Source organism: Oryctolagus cuniculus, chromosome 10 (assembly GCF_964237555.1).
Source record: "Oryctolagus cuniculus chromosome 10, mOryCun1.1, whole genome shotgun sequence".
Lineage (NCBI taxonomy): Eukaryota > Metazoa > Chordata > Mammalia > Lagomorpha > Leporidae > Oryctolagus > Oryctolagus cuniculus.
Window position 1 is genome coordinate 8450845 of NC_091441.1, and position 8090 is coordinate 8458934.

Sequence of the window (8090 nt, forward strand, 5' to 3'; positions counted from 1 at the left end):
TTAGAAACAATTGTCAGTACCTTCAGAAGGTGGGTGTGGGAGAGAGGGTATTACTGAGATCTAGCTTAAGAAGGTGCACTTGTCAGAGTTGGTTCTTCAATAGTGTGAAGCTTTTTAAAAGAAAAATTGAAGGTATAAAGAAATAAGGCTAGGAAAACAAAGTCTTCAAAGTTGTTAAGGTGTGAACTTGTACCAGAATTACATCCCCCCTAAAGCTGTGCATTTATAAAAAGTTCAAATCATTGAGTTTAACTTCTAAAAGTGTTTGATATGCAACACTAACTTAAACACTGAGTCAACACAAAATCGGGATTAACAACAGGAAATTTTCTCCAGTGATTGGGTCGTTTTCTGTAACTGAATGGCATACACAAAGCTGATGTCATTTCTGGTGTGTTATTAACCTGATTAATGGCCATCGTCTTCATTTTTTCCGTGAATAATTAATAAGCTATCATTGTTAGCCTGATTTAATTGCAACGTCTAGTCATGGCAAAATGCAGATTCAAACAGAACTGTCAGAGAAGTTAGTGGTGATGGGGCACAGTCACTAGAAGAGAAACCAACGCAGACCCTGGGAGGCAGCAGTGACAGCTGAAGCACTTGGGTTCCTAACACCCAGGGGGAGACCTGGATTGAGTTCTAGGCTCCCAGCTTTGGCCCAGCCCCAGTCTGCTGCAGGCATCTGAAGAATGAGCCAGGCTGCCTTGGAAATATAAATACATAATTTGTAAAAATAAATGAAAGAAGCAAACTTTTCAATCTCATCATGTTGTGATGCCAGTGTTTCCTTGTTTGCTCTCAAAAAGACAATAAACAAGATTGTGCAGTCATAGCTTGGCTCCTCAGCACGGGGCTGAACTCACTCCTCAGACTTCTGAATGCATGGTCAACATTTTGGGCTTCTGAGTCTGGCAGAGCTGGACCGGCATCATAGCTTTGACAGCTCATGTAGCTGCTTTCTCAGTTGTAAGCTCAATTTATACTTGAGAGGGGAGTGAATGGGTTCTAATGTTAACTATGTTGAATAATTGTGAGGATGACATTAGTTGATGCATAAAAAACACTTGGGGCCTTCTCTACAAAGATTATTAAGTGATGTATATTTTATGAGCCAAGCATTGCATTTACAATATATGGGCATACAAGGGGTCTTTGTAGGTATTATGTCCATCAGTATTCACAATAATCCTATAAAGCCTGAATTATCATCATTGCCTCATTACAGATAAAGACACTGAGGTTTCCAAATAGCAAATCACTTTCCCAAAATCACACAGGTGCTGTGGGGCAGAGCTGGCATATGAGCTCATAACCACTAAGATAGAGTGATAACAGTATTAATAATGCAGAAACAACTTTGGTGTAGAGATAGTAGTGTCTAAATATACTACTGAAATCTCCATCTTGGACGAGTTCCAAACACTTTCTGGCTTTAGACACGTATTTTCTTCTTGGCTGTCTACCATCCAACCCTTCTTGCCATCAGCAGTAAGTCTCCCTTTGGGAGAAATTAAATCTTTGCCCTTCCTGTACCCAAAACAGCTGAAAAACATGCCCCTGACTCTCCTAATTAGACTCTTGCCCAGCTTACTGTTGAGCAAGTGATACAATCGGGGTATCCCATGAGAGAGAATGGTTCAGCTTTCCTCTAATAGGGTACCTGCACAGGATTTAGCCTAGTGCCAGCTTCTGACAGTCTCAGTAAATCCCCATTTTACTCAAGATGATCAGTTGCTGTTGTTTGCAACCCGAGGTACTGTGTGCCTGATGAAAAGATGGTGATGTTCAAGACTCATATTGGGAACACGCAGAACTTCCTCCCAGAGATAGCTCTTAGAGAGGCGAGAGATCCTCCTGGATCAGCCTCCATATCTTCATGTCTCTCAGAAGACGCAGAAATCAAATGATTTGCCCAAGGTGACAGAAATTGACTCCTGACTGACACCCTCCAATTCCAAGCCCTGTTTGACTTCTTACGTTAAGCGTCTTCCCCTGCTCCAGAGGGTCAAAGAGAAGATCCGAGACCTGAGAAGGCTGGGTGAAGTGGGTGGGACAAAGCACGCAGGCTTCCAACCTGACCCTGACATTTCAAACACATACTCAGTCAGCGCTAATGTCCCCTCTAGGACCCTAGAGAAAGCTGTAAAGTAAGCAAAGTTCAACCCCCTCCTCTTCCCAATGCCCCATGCTAGCAGCTCCTGCCTTCAGGTCACTGGGGCTCAAATGCTATCTGTGCTCGATCCATTCGAATTTCCCTTGTATGGTACATGTCCTGGGTGGAATAGTGTCCCCTCAAAGATTCATGTCCTGTGTGTTGGAGCAATGTGTCTGCAAGCCAAGGAGCACAGAGAACTGTGGAAGCTAGGAGAGAGACTGTGGCCCGGCCTGTGCCCTGATTTTGTACTTCCAGCCTCCAGAACTGTGAAACAGGTGTCTGTTATGATATGCCACACTGTTCCTGGTACTTGGCTGTGGCAGCCCTGTTAGGCCGTCACAAAACACACCAAACACTGGAGTAAAGGAAGGGTTTATTGCAGAAAACCCAGCAGACCGGAGGGAAGGGAAGAAGAGGGAAAAAAGAGAGTGTAACAGAGAGAAGGAGAGAGACAGAGAGGAGAGGAGCTAGCGAGGAGAGAAGAGAGCAGAGAGAAGAGAGAGCCAGCAGGAGATAGAAGAGGGAAGAGACCAGAGGAGGAGGCTAGAGAGAGAGCCAGGAACAGGTCCTTGTAAAACTTTGCCAGAGGGCGGGCAGGGAAGCAGGAGCAGTGAATCCCGTTAGGATGGGGGTGGGGCTTGATGACAGCAGTTGGGCCGTGTGGCCACCTGGCTTCCAGCAATGGCGGCGGGGGCTAGAGCCTAGGATGGTGTCAGGGTGTAGATCACGCCATAGATAAAACTGCGCCATTTTCCTAACAAGCCCTAGAGATGTAGCCCAGTGTCCTGGGCCTGCTGGCTGGCCTGTGCCTGTTGTCAGTGGTGAACTTACTGTAGCCTCCTCCCATTCATAGCTTCTCCCTAGGCTCCAACTGTGGGGCATAACCAATTAGGCTGCTGCTTGTAACAACCCACAAAGACACAGGCGTCCTACAGTCCCAGCTGCTCCAGTTCTGATCCAACCCCCTGCTAATGCCCCTCGGAAAGCAGTAGAAGGTGGCCCAAGTATATGGGCCCCTGCACCCACAGAGCTGCCATTCAAAGCTCCCCAAGGGGTGAGCCCGTTCTTCTCCAGCTTCCTCACGCGATACCTTCCAGGGCCAGGCTGGATGACCACATCTCCAGACAATCTCAGCCATGTGCCTTCACTCATGTTTTTCTGTCTGCCAAGAATTGTCTTCCTTCTCACCCCCATCCCCTGCTTATTTCTGCTTGTTAAAAATCTCTGTGGCCGGCATTGTGGCATAGTGGATAAAGCTGCCGTCTGTGACTCCAGCATCCCCATGTGGGTGTCGGCTCTTGTCCCAGCTGCTCTATTTCTGATCCAGCTCTCTTGGGAAAAGCAGCGGAAGATGGCCCAAGTGCTTGGGCCCCTGCCACCCACATGGTGGAGACCTGGAAGAAGCTCCTGGCTCCTGGCTTCAGCCTTGCCCTGCACTGGCCATTGCTGCATTCTGAGGAGTGAGCCAACAGATGGCAAATCTCTCTCTGTGTCTCTCCCTCTCTCTCTGTAACTTTTTCAAATATATAAATAAATAAAATCTTTTTTTAGGGGCCGGCGTCGTGGCTCACTTGGTTAATCCTCTGCCTATGGCGCCTGCATCCCATATGGGCGCCGGGTTCTAGTCCCAGTTGCCCCTCTTCCAGTCCAGCTCTCTGCTGTGGCCCGGGAAGGCAGTGGAGGATGGCCCAAGTGCTTGGGCCCCTGCACCCGCATAGGAGACCAGGAGGAAGCACCTGGCTCCTGGCTTCGTATTGGCACAGTGCGCCTGCCATAGTGGCCATTTGGGGAGTGAACCAACGGAAGGAAGACCTTTCTCTCTGTCTCTCTCACTGTCTATAACTCTACCTGTCAAATAAATTTTAAAAAATAAAAATAAAAATAAATGAAAAAATCCTTTTTTAAAAAAAATCTCACTTCAGTAAACCTTCAGAGCTATCCCATCAGAAATGACATAATCCTGTTCAGGAACCTCTCTGTGGGTTCAACCTTGTTTAGAGTACATTTCCCACTGTACCCTGAATTGCCGTATTTCTTATTTCTCCTCCTTTGAATGTAAATGTTTTGTCTTATTCATCCTTGTACTATGTTTACTAGTGCCTTGAACGGTGATTTTTCACACAGTAGGTAGTCAAGAAATGTTTGCTGACTAACTATGAACATCCCATTCTTTTCTCTACTTGAGAAAATTCCTAGGAGACACGGTCTATTGAAACACTTGTAAAGATCCACTGCAAGGTGGAGGGGCGTCTGGTTTGTCCTTAGGAAAGGACAGCATTGGCCTTCCAGTCACTGTTTAGGGAAAGTGTTTGTGCTCTTCCCACAGCAGCTAGATCCTGCCAGGCAGCTGCGTTCTGGAGTCAGAGGAATGACGCCCACCATCCAGAACAATGAGCTCTGAGGATTTTTTCAAACAAGTATGTGGCACTGTTTATGTGAGTACCTGTTTGTTTACTTAGAAAAGTAGCAATTCAGGAAAATATTGTTCCTACACAAGCGTCTCTGGCACACCTGGTTCAGCCTACCGTTAGTCTCTGTTGCAGATCAAAGATTCCTACTGGTAGCAATCATATATATAAGAACAGGAAAAGTCCTATTTCTTTTTTTTTTTTTAATCAAGTGGAAAACTAGCTCTATCTTACTGGATTGGTGGAAAAAATAAGCTTTTACTATTATTGAGAATGGGATTTTTGTTACTTCTGTAGGTTTACACAAAAGTATGAGAAGCTAACATCATTCCTGGAGACCAGGAACCCTCACATCCTCTTCTCATCATGGTTTCTTTTGACATCCTGTTATTCAGGTCTAGTGGTCTTTAAAGAGCAGGCTTGGAGGTGACAGTCTTTGCTCTGTTGGAAGCCTAGGATTCTCCTTTTGTTTCCCTCCTGATGTATTACACCTGTCTTCAGAGAAGAGACAGTGACTTTTCCCAATAGGGGAGCCTCTCACTGGCCTGAGTTGAATAATAAGTGTCACCGTGGAGATGCAGTTCCCTGACTGGCCAGGTTGGATCCTGTGTCTACTCATGTGTGTGAAGTTAGGCTCAGGGCAGTCCACTTAAACCACAGAGAATGAGTTTCCTATGTCAGGGGAAGAGGAACTTTCTCTCCACTTCCTGAAGTTTTGATAATTTGAGTCTATAAAAAAGCTGAAAATAGATTAACAGGAGAAAAGATGTGTACAGATCTATTAATGTACAAGAACATGGGAGTCACACAAACTATGATAATCAAAGAAGGGCCAGACAGTTGAAGCTTAAATACCCTTCTCATGGGGCTGACGCTGTGGCAGAGAGGGTAAAGCCATCGCCTGTAGTGCTGGCATCCCATATGGGCGCCAGTTTGAGTCCCAGGTGCTCCACTTCCAATCCTGCTCTCTGCTATGGCTTGGGGAAGCAGTGGAAGATGGCCCATGTGTTGGGCCCCTGCACCTGCATGGGAGATGCAGAAGAAGCTCCTGACTCCTGGCTTTGGATGGCCCAGCTCCAGCCATTCTGGCCATTTGGGGAGTAAACCAGCAGATGGAAGACCTCTCTCTCTCTACCTTTGCCTCTTTGTAACTCTGCCTTTCAAATAAATAAGCTTTTTTAAAAAGAATACCATTCTCAGAGAGGAGAGGGAGGTAAAAATTGTAGGCAATTTTAGAGGAAGAATAAATGAATTTTATGGGAGTTGAACAGGCCCCCAAAAACATACAATAGCCTTGGACCAAGTTTGCTTGCACTCTGGGTATGGTGTCAATTCCAGTTTTGCTTCCCATGAGTTAATCTTGCGGAGAATAGAATGTTTAGGTAAAGAGAGCAACTTCAGAGACAAACTCCTTCCTAAGCTTCAGGGAGGGAAGGGAGGCAAGAGACAGGAGTGGGTGTGGAACAATGTCACTGAGACCTTGATTTTGGTTTACAGCATTCAGTATGCCAAAGGATCATACTTCGGGGTTTCCTTTCCTTAGCTCCAACATCCATTAAAAAAAAAAAAAAAGAATAGTAGAGACTGGAGCAAGCCAGCAATGGAAGCCCAAACTATATTCAATAAACCCAAGCTGGACAGGAGTTTCAATGGTAAAGACAGCTTTTATGGGAACTACCACAGTAGTAGAGACCTCAGTGTAGAACTGGCCTCAATTCCAAATACCACATCAACAAGGGGGAACTTATATCTAAGGTCCAGGGTAGTATTAGTGGGTGGAAAAGTACTGAGAGGAAATATTAGGCAGAAGAGGAATTTGGTTAGACTCAGTGGACAGTGTAGGGTCAGATGCGTGTGATAACTTTCCTAAACCATCAAAAGGTCAAGGCTGACTTTTCTATAGCAAAAGACAGGTTAGTGGAGGTCATAAGACAGAGATATTCCATCTACTGGTTCACTCCCCAGATGCCTGAAATGGCCAGGGCAGAGGTAGGCTGAAGGCCTGGTCTCCCACATGGGTGGCAGGGATCCAGTAACTGAGCCATCGCTTGTTGCCACCTCCTGCCTGCAGGGTGTGCATTAGCAGGAAGCTGGGTTGGAAGTGGACTCATACCAGGCACTTTGATGTGAGATATGAGTCACTCTCTAAGACCTGCTTTAAGGAAGAGAAATCTGGTTTCTCTGACTCACTTTGGATAAGAAAGACAGCAAGAGATAGGAGGTCAGAGAGACCTTGCTTCTGAGGCCCTTCCAATGTCTTTCAGTTCAACATGTTCGCCCTGCCAAGGCCACACTTCAGGGTATGGCGTCCTAGGCCCTAACAGCAGGATTCAGCCAGGCCAGTGTGGTCAGACATCATCAGAGGGTAGTAAAGAATAGGAATTTGATCAGATACCCAGGATGGGAGTTCTTTCTAATATGACTCAGTGGAATCCGTGATGAAGCAAGCAATGAAGGCTGATAAGAACCAAAGGTGGGGCCTGTGTTGTAGCATAGCAGGTAAAGCCACCACCTGCAATATTGGCATCTCACGTGGGCAACAGTTGAAATCTAGCTGCTCCACTTCCTATCCAGCTCCCTGCTAATGACCTGGGAAAAGCAGCAGAAAATGGTCCAAGTGCTTGGGGCCCTGCCACCCCTGTGGGATCCCAGGATGAAGCTCCTTGCTCCTGCCTTCAACCTGGTTGGAGAGTGAACAAGCAGATGGAAGATCTCTCTCCTCCTCCTCCTCCCCCATCTATCTCTATAACTTTGACATTCAAATAAATAAATAAATCTTAAAATAAAAAAAAGGACATACACTGAATTCTGAGGCTCCTGGCCAGTCTTGGATCAAGGAGTGTCACAACTGGCCCCACCTTCTGGGGTTGCTAAAGGACAAAGTGCGTATATAACGTGAGTGGTGCAGAGTGGGGCTTACAGGAAGCTCTCAACAAATGGCGGTTACTATTACTTCTTTCTTTGGCCCTTATTATCATTATAACCATTAATTAGTTGTATGATTATTTGTTAAACATCTTTTTCTCTTGAGAGACTTTAAAATCCAAGCAGGCGGGGCTGCCACTGTGGCATAGCGGGTAAAGCTGCTACCTGCAGTGCCAGCATCCCATATGGGTGCCGGTTTGAGTCCCGGCTGCTCCACTTCCAATCCTGCTCTCTGCTATGGCCTGGGAAAGCAGTGGAAGATGGCCCTGGTCCTTGGGCCCCTGCACCCACATGGGAGACCCGGAAGAAGCTCCAGGTTCCTGGCTTTGGATCACCCCAGCGGCAGCTACTGAGTCCATTTGGGGACTGAACTAGCGATGGAAGACCTTTCTCTCTGCCTCTACCTCTCTGTAACTCTGCCGTTCAAATAATAGATAAATAACTGTTTAAAAAGAAAATCCAAGCAGGCAGAGTTTTTCTCATTTGACACTGCCCCTGCAGCACCTAACAGTACTTGGCACTCCCAGGGTTCTTAGGAACATGTTGTTGGATAAATGAAATACTTGATGATAGATTGCATGTGCTTTTTAAGAAGTATA